The 17,984-nt window shown below is 37.6% G+C and overlaps 1 pseudogene; it reads left to right on the forward strand.

Moving 5' to 3' along the window:
* Positions 1–1,922: 1,922 nt before the first annotated feature.
* On the forward strand, positions 1,923–12,440 carry LOC149154969 (alpha-dioxygenase PIOX-like; annotated as a pseudogene).
* Positions 12,441–17,984: the final 5,544 nt, after the last annotated feature.

Raw genomic sequence — 17,984 nt, forward strand, 5'->3', positions numbered from 1 at the left:
TTTGGTTGTTAAGTCTGTGAGCTTATCCCTGAGCTCATTTGATGGGAAGATTCCCCCACTGTTTTCCTCCAAGTCAACAATTTCTAATTCAATATATTTTAACAGTTGCTCTTCTGCACATCTCTTTTTATGTGCCCATATCTTAGATAGTTTCTTCAATTCCTTTAGGTTGGCAATGAACCCTTTCATGATGTTCCCTCTGGTAGCAGGTGGATGGGCCTTCCAAAAGTTTGTGACGAGGCGGGTGTAGGAATTATCCTTCAACCAGGAGGAGTTGAATTTGAAAGGGGCTCGTGGTTTGCTTATATCGCCCCAGATGTCAAGATATATTGGCAAATGGTCTGATAGTCCACCTGATCCCACCCACTGGTGATAAGTGAAACCTTGCTCCAGGAATCGTTCCTTGATGAGGAAACGGTCGAGTCTCCTGGCAAGACTATCCTCCCCGCTTCTTCTATTCCTCTAGGTCGGGACAAGTTTGGCAGATGGGATATCAATGAGACTGTGTAGATCTAGGAGGTGCTCGAAGAAGACCGATAAGGGGTCAACTTGGGCATGGTGCCCCCATGACTCTGAGAAGCCCAGAGAGAAGTTTAGGTCTCCCCCCAGAATGATGTTGTCAGGTTGCAGGATGTTGGCTGATAGTAGCTTCTCCCAGAAATTCTCCTGGTTGTGACAAGGCCCATAGACATTCAGCAGTCTGATCTCTGATCCCAGGTCGATAGAGTAGATATCCGCCCCAATGAACCTGATGCCACCCCAAGTGCCATTCAGTTTAATCGAGCGAGGATTGTATCCCAGGGCGATGCCCCCCGAGCGGCCATTTACATCAATGGCTTGGAAATGCCATCCTGGGAGCATGGATTCCAATAGAGGGGAAATGGTATCGGTGGCACCCAGGGTTTCTTGTAGTAAGACCATGTCAATCGGCTCCTTCTGGAGAAGCCTTCACAGTGCTAGTTTTTTCTCAGGACTAGTAATCCCTCTACAGTTGAAGGAGAGGACCTTCATGGTGGAGATGGCTCCAGGGGGCTCTACGCTCTAAGGACCCTGTCGAGAGTAAGTTGTTTGCCCGTGGCCACCTCCATTCCTGCCTTCTGTTTAGCTTTTGACAGGGAGGAAGGTCTGCCTTGTGGGAGATTCAGAGTGGTGGAGGGAGGGTCAAGTCCAATGCCTATAGCATCTCGAGCTTGTGACTGAGAATGTGAGCGGAGGTGGTATCTGTGAGGGGTGGGGTCAATACCAGGGTTCAATTCCCATGGCATTTCCTCAGAGGTGGTAGGGGGAGTACAAGATGTAACAAACACATGGGAATTGAGGGGGCATACAGGGTGACTTAGACTGGGTTGCGATATATCTGGGTTCTGCCGAGCTCCCATAGTATTATCCTTATGAGTAGAAGTACTAGTAAATGATGCAAAGCAAGGGTTAGGAATAGACATACCCAAAGATAGTGCGACTCTAGCGACCGCCTTAGACCTGGTCAGTGGAGGTGAAGGAGGCCGAAGAGGTGTTTTCCCGTGCTTCTTCGGAGTTGTCGAGGCCAGCCTGGATCCAGCTGCATCAGTGTCCATTTTCTCTGCCTCATCTGAGTGATCCACCTGTGTCTGAGCTCTTACTGAGGGGGATGACTTCCCCTTGTTGCCAGCCTTTGATTTTGTGAGTAGAGGGCAATCCTTGTAGAGGTGTCCCACCTTGTGGCATCGTCTGCATCGGAAGGGGACCCCCTCATAGTCAAGTATCTGGGTGCGGTTGTAGTTCCTCCATTGCAGGGTGACTTGTTCCTGCAGCCCTCCTCTGATGTCTAGGTGAACCAGTATCCGTGCATAGGCCATAATTCCAGTAGAGAGGTAAGATCTATCATAGTCTAGATAGGTGCCCAGAGAATTCCCAATTCTCTTGAAGATGTCTTCGGTCTAGAAATGGAGTGGCAATCCAGGGAGGCGAACCCAAATTGGCCTAGCCCCAAGTTGTTCTCTATCCAGGTAAAAAAGCAGACTCCATCTCCTTAGCATTACCAGGGCCTGTTCGATGTGCCAGAAGGAAGATAATACCCAATTGGTGTGTTCTTCTCACGCAAATCGCAGAGAAAACTAGCCACGAACAAAGGTCGGTACAAAAGGCAAATTGGACAAATGATGGCCCCAGATTTCTGCGACCTACTGCTTAAGTCTTGCCAAAGAGTAATTCCATCCCCTGACTCTGCCTACCAGGACTGTCTCCACATGGATCCAGTTCATGATTCATGACTGGGTCGATCACGTTGAAGACGCCATGGTACAGGTAGGCACAACTTTTTGAATCACAATCACAATTTTCAATGCCAATATCAAAAATTATATCCTTATTCAATATATCTATACCAGAAATTATATAATGTTAACATTAATTGATGATTTTTCACGCAAAGTTAAGTGCCCCACCCAACGTTGCACCACAATGTCTGCTAAAGGCATTCAAATTCTTGGAAGGCAAAGTAGTGCCTACTTGCAGTTATGACATCAAAACAAGGTACCTAAATAGGAGGACTGCCTCGTGGTAAGAAAATCTGCCTAGACTAAACCCTCTCTCTCTATAAATCCTCTAAATTGTGAAGATGTCTCACAATATATATAAATGTATATACTCTTATCATGCTATACTAATAGCGAGTTATATATACATAAATAATCAGGGATGGGAGTGTAGTGTATGGAAACAACATGAGTCAATCAAAACAGCTAAGAACATTCAAAGATGGTAAGTTGAAGTTGGGGGACGATGGCCTTCTTCTTCATGATAGCGATGGAATTTCCCACTCTAGAGATGATCGTAATTCATGGGTAGGGGTGTCGGTTATGCAGGCTCTCTTTATCCAAGAACATAATTCCATTTGCAACATGTCGAAGGTAATTATATTTTATTGGAACTCTCAATAATCCAATCTAACTTATGGAATACTATGGATGTTACTTGACTATGACAAATGATTATGAAAGATTTTCATTGAAATTCACATCTCTACCCTCATGTTAGAGAATATTTCAGCATTAAGATCAATCCGACCAACATAATTTGATTAACTTTATAAATGCAACGTCACTGTATTGGTATGAGCGTTGAGGATTTGTATCACCATGCAAGGTTAGTGACTTCATCCATGATAGCCAAGATCCACACCATTGACTTGACGGTGGAGCTCATCAAAGCGGACACCGTCCTTGCTAGAATGAATACCAATTGGTACATATAATTACATATTGTTTCACACAAGTTGCAGTCTTGAAATTTAAGCCGAAAGGCTAAAATATCAAAGCTAAAATATAGAGGAATTTGTCTTTTTATAAAATGTTCAAATACAGACATTCTTCTTATTAATGAACGAAGCTTTCACTATGAGTAGGTATGGGTTATTGGGTAAGAAGGTGAAGAACATCTTTGGTCACACTAGAAGTTCTATTCTGAGCGGCTATATAGGAATGCCCAAGCCTCAGAATCATGGGGTCCCATACTCTCTCACCAAGGAATTTGTGGGTGTCTATCGAATGCACAGTCTGTTGCGAGACAACATCCTCATCGGAGACATTCATGGAACTCCAACGGACAACAAAACCCTTCCAATTATCAAAGAGTGCGTTGGGTTTACAAGATTATTTAGAATGGAACTCTGATCACATCCTAGTTATTTTGGAAGTAGTTTGAACTTTAAACTATAAGAAAAGCAAATAGTAGTTAAATATACAGTGTCATCCATTCATGTGACTCACACGATAAATATGAAGGAACTAATAGGAATTCCAGGAAAAAAAATGCTATCAGATATATGTTGGAATTTAATTCCAATTGCAACATAAACAGCTGGACATAAATCTGATTTGCTGTAGATATTCTAGACTGTTGGATGCCTCAAAAGTCATGCTTGATATTTTCCACATTAATGTGCATTAAATTCTCAGCATTAAATTCCCCTGCAACAACCGACTTCATTTCTTCAAAAGGCATCACCGCTTGCTGCATTCAATACGCAGATAAGCTTTAGAAGATATTTGTATTATTTTATTGTTTAAATTCAGATATGTTTTAACATATAAACGTAATGAACAACAGTTTTGTTTTAGGTTAGAGAAGAATGATAGAGAGTCTTTTTGTAACGCACAGCAGTGCTGAAACTATAATTTTCAGATAGTGAAAAATCAGTTTGTGGAACTGAAGCATTCTTGCTGTAATCCCTCTGTCAAGAGGAAGATGCTCTTCAGCATAATCTTTTGTGAAAATCCCTCTATGTGAGGAAGAGGAATTTGTATCAGTTGGTTTACTGTTTATAAATATAAGTTTTATTTGCTCGTTGTTGTTACACCATAAGCTAAAAATAGTTGCGCGGTGCTGTTACACCGTAACCAGAAAATAGTCTTGACGTCAAAACAGAGTGTTGTTGATACACCAGTTTCAGCGTTGCTGAAACACCGATGCTGTTACATTGCAAAAAACAACTGACGAAACTACGTTGCTGAAACACCGTATTCCGCAAACGATTTTTATTTCCGCTGTGTTAAAACATAGTATTGTTCTGTTTTTCAGTTTTGTTTAGAATTATCAGAAATTCCAACATGGTATCAGAGCTGGTCTAGGCACTCAGTGAGTCAAAAACAGAGTTTGTTTTTTCACTGTAGGAGCTGTAAGAAGCTTATTGAGCAGATTTTCTCCAGCAGAGAAAGTTTTTGCCTGTTTTTATTTATACAGTCAGTATCTCTTCTTTATTCATATAGGTTAAGATGGCAGATGCTGGAACAGGTTTGAAAAATTCCCAACTGCCACAGTTTAATGGGAAAAATCACAGTTATTGGTCCATAACAATGAAAGCATTGTTTGCTTCTCAAGGAATATGGGAGCTGGTTGAAACTGGCTATGCTGAACCTGTAGATGCAACAGCGTTGGCTGCTTTGACAGTAGCAGAAAGAGACCAGTTGAAGAGCGATAGGAAGAAGGATGCCAAAGCTCTCTTTTTTCTCTTCCAATCAGTACATGAAAGTGTTTTTCCACGGATTGCAGCAGCAACAAAATCCAAGGAGGCATGGGATATTCTCAAAACTGCCTATCAAGGCATGGAGAAGGTGAATACTACAAAGTTGCAGATGTTGAGGAGAGACTTTGAAACACCCAACATGAAGGAATCTGATACAATAGATTCATTCTTCACTCAGGTTATTGGGTTGATAACCCAGATAAGATCTCATGGTGAGATTCTTGAAGAAAGAAGGATTGTAGAGAAGATCTTGAGAATTTTACCCTCAAGGTTTGAATCTATTGTGGTAGCAATAGAAGAAACAAAGTATCTCTCACAGTTCACAGTAGATGAACTGAGTGCTTCTCTTATGTCTCATGAACACAGACTGAGTAGAGGAACAGATTCCTCTCTTGAGCAAGCATTCAAGACTCAGATGTCTTTTGGCCAAGGAAAAGGTCAAGGCAGAGAAAATAACAAAGGTCATGGAAGAAGCCAAAACAAAGGCAGAAATAATCCTGCAAGCATAAGTGGAAGGAGCTGCAATCAGATACAAAATGAAGGTTCAAGCAAACAACAAGCTCATGGACAAAGGTATGACAGATCCCAAGTCCAATGTCATTATGTAAGAAATATGGGCTCTACGCCAATGAATGTAGGAAAAAACAAAATGACATGAATAACATGCAGAATGCTAATTTTGCAAATGAAGAAGATAAGAATACGAAGATTGTGCTATTAGCATGTAACATTGCACAAGACAAACACGAAGATTTTTGGTTCTTAGACTCAGGTTGTAGTAATCACATGACTGGAAATATTGAAATGTTTTCCAATCTAGATGAAAATGTGAAATCTGAGGTAACAACAGGAACTGATTGTAAGATATCTGTCAAGGGTAAGGGCAAAGTCAGTATCCGAGCAAGAAATGGAGAACAGATGATTGTGCCAGAGGTATACTATGTACCTGGTCTGAAATGTAATCTTTTGAGCATTGGACAGCTCATTAACAAAGGTTACAATGTGTTCTTCAAAGATGATATGTGTACAATCAGAGACATACCTCCAAGTAAGAAGATCATTGCACAGGTGTAGATGACCAGCAATAGAATGTTTCCTCTCAAACTCAGGGTAGATTTGAAGGAAGGAAGAACTATTACAGTTGTAACACAAGAAGTCTTTTAGGAACAAGTGAAAGATGAAAATTGGTTGTGGCACTTGAGATTTGGACATCTCAAGTTCGGAGGCTTGAATCTGTTGCACAGAAAGGGAATGGTAAAGGGATTGCCATTGATCGAGAAACCGGACAACCTTTGTGAAGGCTGCATCTTGGACAAGAAACACAAAGAAAGCTTTCCAGTAGGAAAGAGTATAAGGGCAAGAGCACCCTTGGAAATTGTTCACTCTGATGTGTGTGGACCGATGCAAATACCATCATTTTCCGGAAATAAATATGTTTTAACTTTCATTGATGATTACACCAGAAAGACATGGGTGTATATGCTGAAACAGAAGAGTGAAGTGTTTGAGAAATTCCGCCACTTCAAAACTCTTGTTGAGAAGCAGTGTGGGCATTATATCAAAGTGCTCAGAACAGATAGAGGAAGAGAGTACATCTCCAAAGACTTTTTGCGTTTTTGCAGAGAGAATGGCATACAAAAGTAGTTCACCATGAGGTATACACCTTAGCAAAACGGTGTTGCCGAAAGGAAGAATAGGACCATTCTTGACATGGTCAGAAGTATGCTGAAGGCAAAACACTTGCCGCATGAGTATTGGGCAGAAGTTGTCATTTGCGCAGTTTACATCTTGAATAGATGCCCAACTAAAGCTGTCATGAACAAAATACCAGAAGAAGCATGGAGTGGTCAAAAGAAAATTGTCACTCACATGAGAGTATTCGGTTGTGTAGCATATGCACATGTACCGGATCAGCTAAGGCAGAAGCTTGACAGTAAGGGGGAGAAGTGTGTCTTTATTGGCTATTGTGATGAGTCAAAAGCATACAAACTCTATAATCCATCCACCAAGAAATTAATAGTAAGTGAAGATGTGCAGTTCATTGAAGATGAAGCTTGAAATGGAAGCTTAGAGAAGACAGTGAATGTGAAGACAATTGTGTCTCACGAAGAAGAAGAGGAAGGGACAGCAACAAATAATCCTTCCTTGGTGGCTCCTCCTCCACCATAGCAAGTACAACAAACCACACCACAAGCTAGAATTCAAACAGCCTTGAGAAGTCAAGGAAGTTCTTCTCCAAGCACACCACAGGGATCAGAAATACCCTCAAGTTCGGATGGAACTCCAAGCACACCAAGAAGACCAAGATTTAGAAATCTGAATGAGATTTATGAACAAGGAGAGGTAAGTAACAATACCAGTCTGAATTCATTATTCGCTTTGTATTGTCATGTTGATGACCCAGTTCATTTTGAAGATGCTGTAAATGAAGATAAATGTATTGAAGCAATGAATGAAGAAATTGGTGCAATTGAGAAGAGTAAAACATGGGAGTTAGTGGACCTCCCTAAAGGCAAAAATGACATTGGAGTTAAGTGGGTCTATAAGACCAAAAACAATGCTGAAGGCAAGATTGACAGGCACAAAGCAAGACTTGTTGTGAAAGGCTACAAGCAGCAACAAGGCAAAGACTATGATGAAACCTTTGCACCAGTAGCAAGGATGGAAATAGTCAGAACAATGTTGTCTATTGCAGCACAACACAAATGGAAGATTTATTAGATGGATGTTAAATCTTCATTCCTGAATGGAGTGTTAAAAGAAGAGGTTTATGTTGAACAACCTCCAGGCTATGAAGTTGAAGGCCAAGAGCATAAAGTCTGCAAACTGAAGAAGGCCCTTTATGGGCTGAAGCAAGCTCCAAGAGCATGGTACAGCAGAATAGATGCTTATCTAATTGAGAATGGGTTTGATAAGTGTGATGGTGAACCCACACTCTACGTAAAGGAGGATGATGGTAAGATTCTTATTGTTGTTTTATATGTAGATGATTTGATTTTTACTAGCAATGATGCTTCTCTCATTGCTGATTTTAAAGCAGTCATGAAAAGTGAATTTGAAATGACTGACTTGGGCTTCTTAAAATATTTTCTTGGAATTGAAGTAAACCAAAGTGAAAATGGTGTTTTCATTTCTCAAGTTAAATACGTAGAAGCAATGTTTAAGAGATTTAACATGTAGAACAACAAGGCAGCTGTGACTCCAACTGTAATGGGGTTGAAATTGACCAAAGAAGACAACAGCAAGGATTTTGATCCAAAATTATACAAGAGCATAGTTGGCTGCCTTATGTACTTGACTGCAACTAGGCTGGACATTATGCACGATGTGAGTTTAATCTCTAGATTTATGGAAAGACCGAAAGAGACTCATTGGAAGGCAGCCAAGAGGATTCTAAGGTATGTGAATGGAATGAAGGGGTTTGGTATTTTATACTCCTCTTTTGAAAGTTTCATGTTGACAGGTTACACTGACAGTGATTGGGCTAGAAGTGTTGATGATAGGAAAAGCACATCGGGATATGTGTTTCATATGGGATCGAGAGCCATCTCATGGGCTTCCAAGAAGCAACCAATTGTGTCTTTGTCAATAGCAGAGGCAGAGTATGTGGCAACAACAACAGCAACATGCCAAGCAGTGTGGCTGAGAAGAGTTCTCAGAGATTTGTGTCATGAACAAGAAAAGGGCACAACCATTTACTATGACAATAGCTCAGCAATAGCATTGTCTAAAAACTCTGTTTTTCATAAAAGGACAAAGCACATAGACACCAAATTTCACTTCATACGTGAATTGGTTAACAATGGTGAGATTGTTTTGCAACACTGTAGAACAGAGGATTAGTTCGCTGACATCTTGACAAAACCATTGGGAAAGAAAAGTTTTGATCATTTTAGGAAATGCCTGGGTATGCAGAAAAACCCAGCAGTTGAAATTAAGGGGGAGTGTTGGAATTTAATTCCAACTGCAACATAAACAACTAGACAGAAATATGATTTGCTGTAGATATTCCAGACTGTTGGATGCCTCAAAGTCGTGCTTGATATTTTCCGCATTAATGTGCATTAAATTCTTAGCATTAAATTCCCCTGTAACAACCGACTTCATTTCTTCAAAAGGCATCACCGCTTGCTGCATTCAATACACAGATAAGCTTTAGAAGATATTTGTATTATTTTATTGTTTAGAGTCAGATATGTTTTAACATATGAATGTAATGAACAACAGTTCTGTTTTAGGTTAGAGAAGAATGATAGAGAGTCTTTTTGTAACGCACAACAATGCTGAAACTGTAATTTTCAGATAATGAAAAATTGGTTTGTGGAACTGAAACGTTCCTGCTGTAATCCCTCTGTCAAGAGGAAGATGCTCTTTAGCATAATCTTTTGTGAAAATCCCTCTATGTGAGGAAGACGAATTTGTATCACTTGGTTTACTGTTTATAAATAGAAGTTTTATTTGCGCGTTGCTGTTACACCGTAAGCAGAAAATAGTTGCGCGTTGCTGTTACACCATAACCAGAAAATAGTCTTGACGTCAAAACAGAGTGTTGCTGATACACCAGTTTCAGCGTTGCCGAAACACCGATTCTGTTACACTGCAAACAACAACTGACGAAACTGTGTCGCTGAAACACCGTATTCTGCAAACGATTTTTATTTCCGCTATGTTAAAACAGAGTATTGTTCTGTTTTTCAGTTTTGTTTAGAATTATCAGAAATTCCAACAATATATATATATATATATATATTTTTAACCACATGGTGAATCGGTAACTACCAGTCCTAATCTATGGGAGACCCAGGATCAATCCTTGTAGCCGCCTCTATACAACCAAGAGTATAGCCAATCACTTGCAAGTCAGGTATACTAAGTTCCTATGATTTTAGCAAAAGTAGACTCACGTGCCGCCAAGACGGGATTGGGGAATCCACCCCTTTAACTTCTACCATAGCAGATCAATGTAATCAATGAAAATGGTAAAGAATATCACATTGTATCAATGGGGCATCAAGCCTGTGGGGCCTTTAAGCTGTGGAACTACCCTCTATACCCTCTATGGATGAGAGACATTGTCGTTCAGGACCCCGATGGCAAAGAGAGACCAGATCATGTAGACATGCCCGCACTGGAGACTAATAACCTAAGCTATATTTTATTACTTTAGTTACTAGTTGCATTTTCTTTTTTAATTTCATCTATTTTAAATTTGCTAAATTAAAATTTGAAATAGCTGCATACATGCTTGTGTTTGATACATTCTTGTGTTTTATTTGATAGAGTGTACTTTTTCAGTTTATCGTGATAGGGAGAGGAGCATAGCAAGATACATTGAGTTCCGACGAAATATGTTGATGATTCCCATCTCAAAATGGGAAGTACTCAGAGATGATAAGGAGGCCATCCAAATTTTGAAAGCATAGTTACCAAATTCGGCCGAATCGGGCTGAAAAATTCGAAAATTCGGCAATGCGGTCTGATTCGGCCATTAATACGCTGAAATTCGATTCGGACACATCACAGTTATTTTTAAAATTTTCTTTGATTTGTGTTTTTCAAGAAATCGTACTCCATTTTTTGTGCCTTAGTTTTGTCATGCAGTTGTAGATATTGAATGGGTTAACGTAATTCTCCGTTTATATAGATGTTTAAAAATATTGAACCGTTGAAACTTAATTCTCCCTCTTTGTTCTGCAATTTAGTTGTGATTAATGATTAAAAAATTCATAGTTTTATTTATAGCAAAGTTATTTTGATGTGTTAGTAAATTAGACGTGTTATTAATTTTTACATTGTTTCTTTAATTTATATTAAAAATAAAATAAAAAATTCTAAGAATAAGCATAAAAACAAAATAAATAGTTCTCATATGAAATTTTAATTTCCAAAATAAAACAATATTTTTTTTAATTTCTTATTTTCACAATAAAATAATTTTTTTTCTCCTTTTTTTTAATCTCTTTCCTATAATTCTTTTACTAGTGAGTAATGTAATTGGAATTATTTATTCATAATAAAATTGGTTGTAATTTAGTTTTTTTCTTTTAAGAAATTTGTAAGGAAAATATAATATGGTTTCTAAATTTTTTAAACAATTAGGAAAACAACAAGATAGTTCTAATTTGATGATTCTTGATAGTTCTAATTTAATGATTTTTTATCTATATTTTATTCAGTTAGTAATTAGGAAATTGTCTAAATATTCATCATTAAAAATTAAAGCATTAGTTACTATCTTTTGGTACAATTAGGAAAATAGCAAGATAGTTCTAATTTGATGATTCTTGATAGTTCTAATTTAATGATTTTTTATCTATATTTTATTCAGTTAGTAATTAGGAAATTGTCTAAATATTTATCATTAAAAATTACAGCATTAGTCACTATCTTTTGATTGACCAAGAGGATATGTTTCTACTAATTCCAATATCTCATTCACTTCCATTTGAACAATTAGGAAAGAAAAAAAGAATTCTAATTTGATGATTCTTGATATTTCTAATTTGATGATTTTTTTTTTTAGTAATAAAGAAATTGCCTAAATATTTATCATTAAAAACTACAACATTAATTACTATCTTTTGATTGACCAACTTACAATTTTAAGGGTTCCTTTTTTTTTAATGTTAAAGAGTTTGTTCTCCCCATTGTATCTTATTCACTTCCATTGAAGAGGAGTTGTTTCTACTAATTTCAATATCTCATTCACTTCCATTGAAGAATAATTGTTTCTACTAATTTCAATGTTTAATTTTATTTGCAACTTCTATAATATAATTAAATTGTTAATTTAGATTATTCAAAATTAAACAAAAAATATTATTAATACTAGTGTAAGATGTATACTCGCGAATAATGTATATATTGGCAAATTTTTTCGGTATTAAATTTTAGAGAGTGGAATTTTTTTCGTATTAAATCAAATTCATATTTGTATTCAAATTTGAACTTAGTAACTATGATGCAAAAAAATCTATAATAACTACGTTGAATTAGAATTTCTAGATCTACAGGTTGGCCTCATGGCAGAGAAGAAAGATTAAAGGTTTTGCCATCAGGGAAACGACCTTCTTTATCTTTTTGCTGATGGCATCACGGTGGGTAAATAAATCATTTCTCATTTTATAATATTTCATTCTTCAATAAAAAGCGCAAAATTTATCATTCATTTCGTAAGATGTGTTTTGTGAATATATGCCAATTGCAGTGGATTGGAGGCAGATCGCTTTTTCACCAGTGATTTCAAGAAAGAAAGAAGTGTATACGGAGGTGGGGATGGCATGGATAAACAACACAGAGGGCCTCAAAGACGTGCTGAAACGTCACCATCTAGAGTTGGTAGAGAAATGGATGAACTCATCGAGTGCATTTTCAGTGTGGAATGCGTCCCCGAAAGCCAAGAACAGCACGCCCCTCTATCTTCGTCTCCCTCGTTAACAAATTGCCACGCCAGTCTCTAGGTGTTGCTGTGTGTCTCTAGATGATATTATTCCCTGTTTCTTTCTTTCTTTCATTGTGTGTGTGTTTTACCTAAGCGCCAATTACCAGAGGCGATGTGTTAGTTTTGCATTTTTGTCGCAAGTGCAGTTGTTGAATAAAGAGATGTATTGTACTCCCCTTGCTGGAGACAATTGCAAAAAGTTTTGGGGTGTAATCGCAAAAATAAAGTTATATTGGTTACCAACAAAATACTCTCTCTATCTAACAGCATGTTATATCGGTTACCTATCATTGATATTGTTGAAATTACATATTAACGTCGTGTTGCAATATGGGCACGGTTTACGTTTTACATAGTTATTGTGGCCTTTTTTTAAACTATTTATAATAGTTTATAATACCACTAGACGATGTAAGTTGGTTAAGTTGCAACCTATTATTTGTTCGAATAAAATTTTCACATATTTTTAGGGAACGAAATCAAATAGTGGAAAAGCTCTTGAAGTATATTTCTCATTGAACCCCAATACAATAATTAATCCCATAATATATTTCTCATTGAACTACAATACAATAATTAATCCTATAATAGATGTAAGCAGAACTTCGGCGAAAATCACATGAGGAAAGACCTTTGTCGACGCGTTTCGACCCAACTAGTGTGGTTCATCGTCAAGACAAGTTGAAGAAACAGATCCAGCTATGCAAGTTAAATAGTATGAGCAGAGACCCCCAACGACTATCTTGTCCAACGGCTAATTTTGACTATGGGACCAGAGTTAAAAGGTCAAATTAATAATATAGTTATATTCGATGACCATTCTTTTAAAATATATAAGATAAATAAAATAATTTAATAGGTGTTAATGTTACTAGTTAGTTAAAAGGTTTAATAAAAATATAAGTTATAAGAAATATTATAATACAATATACATAGGGTATAGGATAATAGTTAGTTAGAATGAGAAACGAGAAAAATAAATAAAAGAAGGAAAAATAATAATAATAATAATAATAATAAAAAATAAATGAACAAAGCTAGTAAGGATAAAAGTTAGTTGAAAAGACAAAATTAATAATAAATCAAAATAAAAGAGGAAAAACAAATAAATAAAAATAAAAATATATAAAACTAAAATAAAGCTAATAAAGGTACAAGTTAGTTTAAAAATTAATAAATAAATAAATAAATACATAAATAAAACTAAAACTTAGGAAAAAACTAAGAAGGTGGTTAGTAAAGGTTAGTTTAAAAATAAAAATAAAAATACAAATACAAATACAAATAATAAAAATCAAGATATATAAAAGAGAACAGAGCTAAGAAAAAGGAATAAAAATAATAAATAGATCATTATACTGAAAAATAAATAAATAAATAATCCCATGTTAAAGCAATACTTTAAGGTGTTTTTCCTGTCTATTGTAATGCCTATTCAATCTGAGAAATAACCATGCAATTGTACTTTACCATCATCTTCGAGAGATCTAAGACTATACTTTAGTGTGCTTCTCAAATATCTAAGAACATATTTTGTGGTTACCCTATGGAGTTGTCTTAGCTCTACCATGAGCTAACTCAACTCAATGTGTTCAGTACAAAACATCTATTCACCTAGTGTTGACTAGATAAATGAAAGAACTAGTTATGTGTACATCGTGGCATCCACTAACTCTAAATCTAAAGTTGTCATTTTCTTTAGATTAGTAATCATGGGTGTGGCCATTGGTTTTCAACCCTCCATCTAAAATCTCTTGAAGATCTAAATTGCATACTTATCCCACTCGAGGAAAAATTCCCATGGTCTTTACCAAACAACCAACCCTAAGAACTAATGCATCATCCCAGTATCATTCATCTCGAATCCAGCTGCCATGTTGGGCTTCTCTACACCTATTAAAAACAAGTCATCTACACACAACGCCAAGGTAAATAGATCAATATGAACAAATATGTAATATAAGTTAAGAATTCGTTTCACTTTTGGTGAAGCCCATAATGTGTAAACATGCATCAATCATAGAATAATATGTTTTTGATACCCACTAGAGTCCATATAAGGAGTTCTTAAGCCGACAATACACATGGGAATCCCTCCCATTTACCTCAAATCCCTAAGATTTTTCTATGGACACTTCTTCCCAAATGATCCCATTAAGGAAAGGTATCATATTTAGGGAATGAAACCAAATAGTGGAAAATCTCTTGAAGTATGCTTCCTATTGAACCACAATACCATAATTGATCCCATATTAAAGAAACACCGTAAGGTTCTCTTCCTCTCTACATCAATGCCTACCCAATCTGAGAAATAATCATGCAACTTCACTTAAACATCTCCAAGATATCTAAGACCAAACCCCAGTGTGCTCATCAAAAACCTAAGCTCATATTTTGTTGCTACCTAATGCTCTTGTATTAGCTCCACCACAAACTAACTCAAGGTGTCTAGTACAAAAAATGTGTTGGCCTAGTGCTGACCAAATAAATCAAGGAACTTATTAACTATGTGTACATTGTGAGATCCACCAACTCCAAATCTAAAGTTTTCATTTTCTTCAAATGAGATTATGGGTGTGGTCATTGGTTTTCAATTTTCCATCTAAAACATATTTAGAATTTGAATTGCATCGTTATCCCACCTAAGGAAAACCTCCCATAGTCTTTACCAAACCACCAACCCCAAGAACTAATGAATCATCCTAGTATCATTCATCTCGAATTCAACTACCACATTAGTTTTGCACCATGTAATAAGCTTCTCTACACCTATAAAAAAAACTCATCTACATACAACACTAAAGTAAATATTTCAATATGAACAAATGTGTAGTATAAGTTAAGAATCTGTTTCACTTTTAGTGAAGCCATAATTTGTAAATATGCATCAATCCTAGAATACCATGATTTTGACGCCCACTCAAGTCCATATAAGGAATTATTAAGCCTACACACATGGGAATCCATCCCATTTACCTCAAAGCCTTGAGGTTGCTCTATGTACACTTCTTACCCTATGATCCCATTAAGGAAAGTTGTCATCACATCCAACTAATGTATTTTACATACCATAAATTAAACCAAGGTTGTAACAACTATAATAGAAGTGTAGTTGGTGACTAGAGAAAATTTCTCCCCATAGTTGACTCCCTTTCTCTCGAAGAACCCTCTCACCACAAACCTCACCTTGAACTTCTCAATGCTACCATCTACAACATGCTCGATCATGTAGAGCCACCAAGAAATTAGAGTTGTCTTCCCTTTTGGTCTTGGTATTATGTCCCAAAAATCATTTGTCATGATAGTGGTGTGCTCCTCCACATGGCATGTTGCCATACCTATTGTTCTATTGCCTCTTGAAAACTAGAACAATTGGAATATAGAATGCTTCTCATCAATGTCATATAGTTTGGAAACTTCTTTAAAGGATTGTTCTCTCTAAAAGCGCTATTAGGACTCTCAACATGCTCATGAGAATCCATCAATGTTTGATTGAACCATTGAGGTATCCTAATAGAAGTAGAATGAGCTCGTGGATTCCTCTCTTCACTTGAAGACTATTGTACTACCTTAGAAATCAATGATGACCCTGGCTCAGCCTTTGAATAGTAGATTGCTTGTTATCCTATGTCTCATAATATGATAATGATTAAATTCATTATCATTTTAGCATTATTATTATACGATATAACAAAAATATTATTGATATTTTATCATTATTATAATATTATTTTAACAATAATATTAATTTATTTAAGAGATAAAAAATGTGTAGGGCCTTTATGCTTTGTTTGCTTTATGCAGATAGGAAATGACAAGATGTTAGTTTATGTTTTTTCGACTTATGGTGTCTTTTTTTCTTTCTAAAATTGTTTAAAATAGGGTTATATGGTTTATGTGGGATTTTTGGACCTATTAATATCATGGATTGAAGTCCATTGGTTCTTCATCCTCTTGACCAATTGGTAGGGGGACAAGAATCTAGGAAAACTATTTTTGATATAAATAAAAGTTTTATATTTATCTGATTTCCAATTATTTCTACTCAAAGTAAATGTAGGGAGGGGTACTAATAATTTCAATGATTTTATTTCTCTCTTCCTAGTTTTAAAATTATCACTTCTTCCATGATTTGGTACTCCTAGAATATATGGAGATTTTGGACTTGTCATGAACCATGTATCTAGCAACATCCAACAACACAATATCAACCTAAGGCCATTTACAAACCATATTCATTATTGTTATGTAAAAAACTAGTTAGTTGTAATTTATTAGGCAAAAGGGCATGATCAAAGATCATGCCCATTCACCAAGAGGCACCTAAGGCAGTATATAGCCAGGGTCTCTCACAAAAATGTAAACATCCTTCAATTATTAATAAAATATATATGTATTCCTGTTTATTACTGAGTCTGTATACTTCATCTGGTATCAAAGCGAGTAGATCACTGCGTTCACTTTCGTCTGGTGCTATGCTACCTTAGTCACTGTTCACGACATCTAGCATCCACATACCAGCGGCTGTCACAAGTTCCTGTCGTCTCACCGCCACCATCTGCTATCCCCGAGTCCGCATTCTCTATGACGTCCCTCTAGTCTATTGTACCACCATCATTCATAGTTTGGATGTTAACACAACTCCCGCTATAAGGACCTGCGTCCAGGTCACCTTCACCGTGCGAAGGACGGGAGAGGAGCTCGTGCGAAATGAGAAGTGAACGACCAAGAGACGAGTTTATATGATGTTGGGTGAGTTGAGAGGGCGGTCCCACGAGTTGGGCGGGCCGACCCTCCACTCGGGCAAAGGAAACATGTTGATTGAGTTAGCTTGGGCGTTGGGCGTGGGTCGGCCTGTTGACATAACCTGCCGCCCACTCGTATATATTTTTGGGGAGTTTGGAGGCAAATGACCATCATTCGATCAACACAAGTTCGAACAAGGAGTTCTGCAGTGCGTGGATGAGCCCACATGATGGGCGGAACTTGGGTGAAAAACTCATTCAGAAAAGTCAAGCGAAAAACTTGGGTGAGAAACTCGGGCAAAAAACTCATGCAAGAAACTCGAGTGAGAAACTCGAGCGAAAAACTCGTGCAGAAAACTCGGGCGAGGTCGTCGGGCAGAACTCAGGCGAGGTCGTTTAGGTAGAACTCGGGCGAGGTCGTTCAGGTAGAACTCGGGCGAGGTCGTCGGGCAGGAAATTCGGGCGAGGTCGTTCGGGCGAACCGAGTGGGGTCATTCAGGCGAGTCAGGTGAGGTCGTCGGGCGACCCGGGTGAAGTCATTCAGGCGAGCCGAGTGAAGTCGTGTGGCGACCCGGGTGAGGTCGTTCGGGCGAACCGCATGAAGTCATGTGGTGACCCAGGTGAAGTTGTGTGGCGACTCGGGTGAATTTGTTCAGGTGAATGAGTGTGGGTGGACGTGCGGACGGGCGGCCGGGCAAGGGCGCGCCGTACACACCGAAATGAAGAATCGTGCGGATGGGTGACTTGGGTAGGGCACACCGTGCACGAAGAAACGGTGGAAACAATGAAGTGTTGG

This window comes from Pinus tabuliformis, chromosome 9, assembly GCF_031772625.1.
Source record: "Pinus tabuliformis cultivar Carrire ecotype Pingquan chromosome 9, CPIR1, whole genome shotgun sequence".
Taxonomy (NCBI): Eukaryota; Viridiplantae; Streptophyta; class Pinopsida; order Pinales; family Pinaceae; genus Pinus; species Pinus tabuliformis.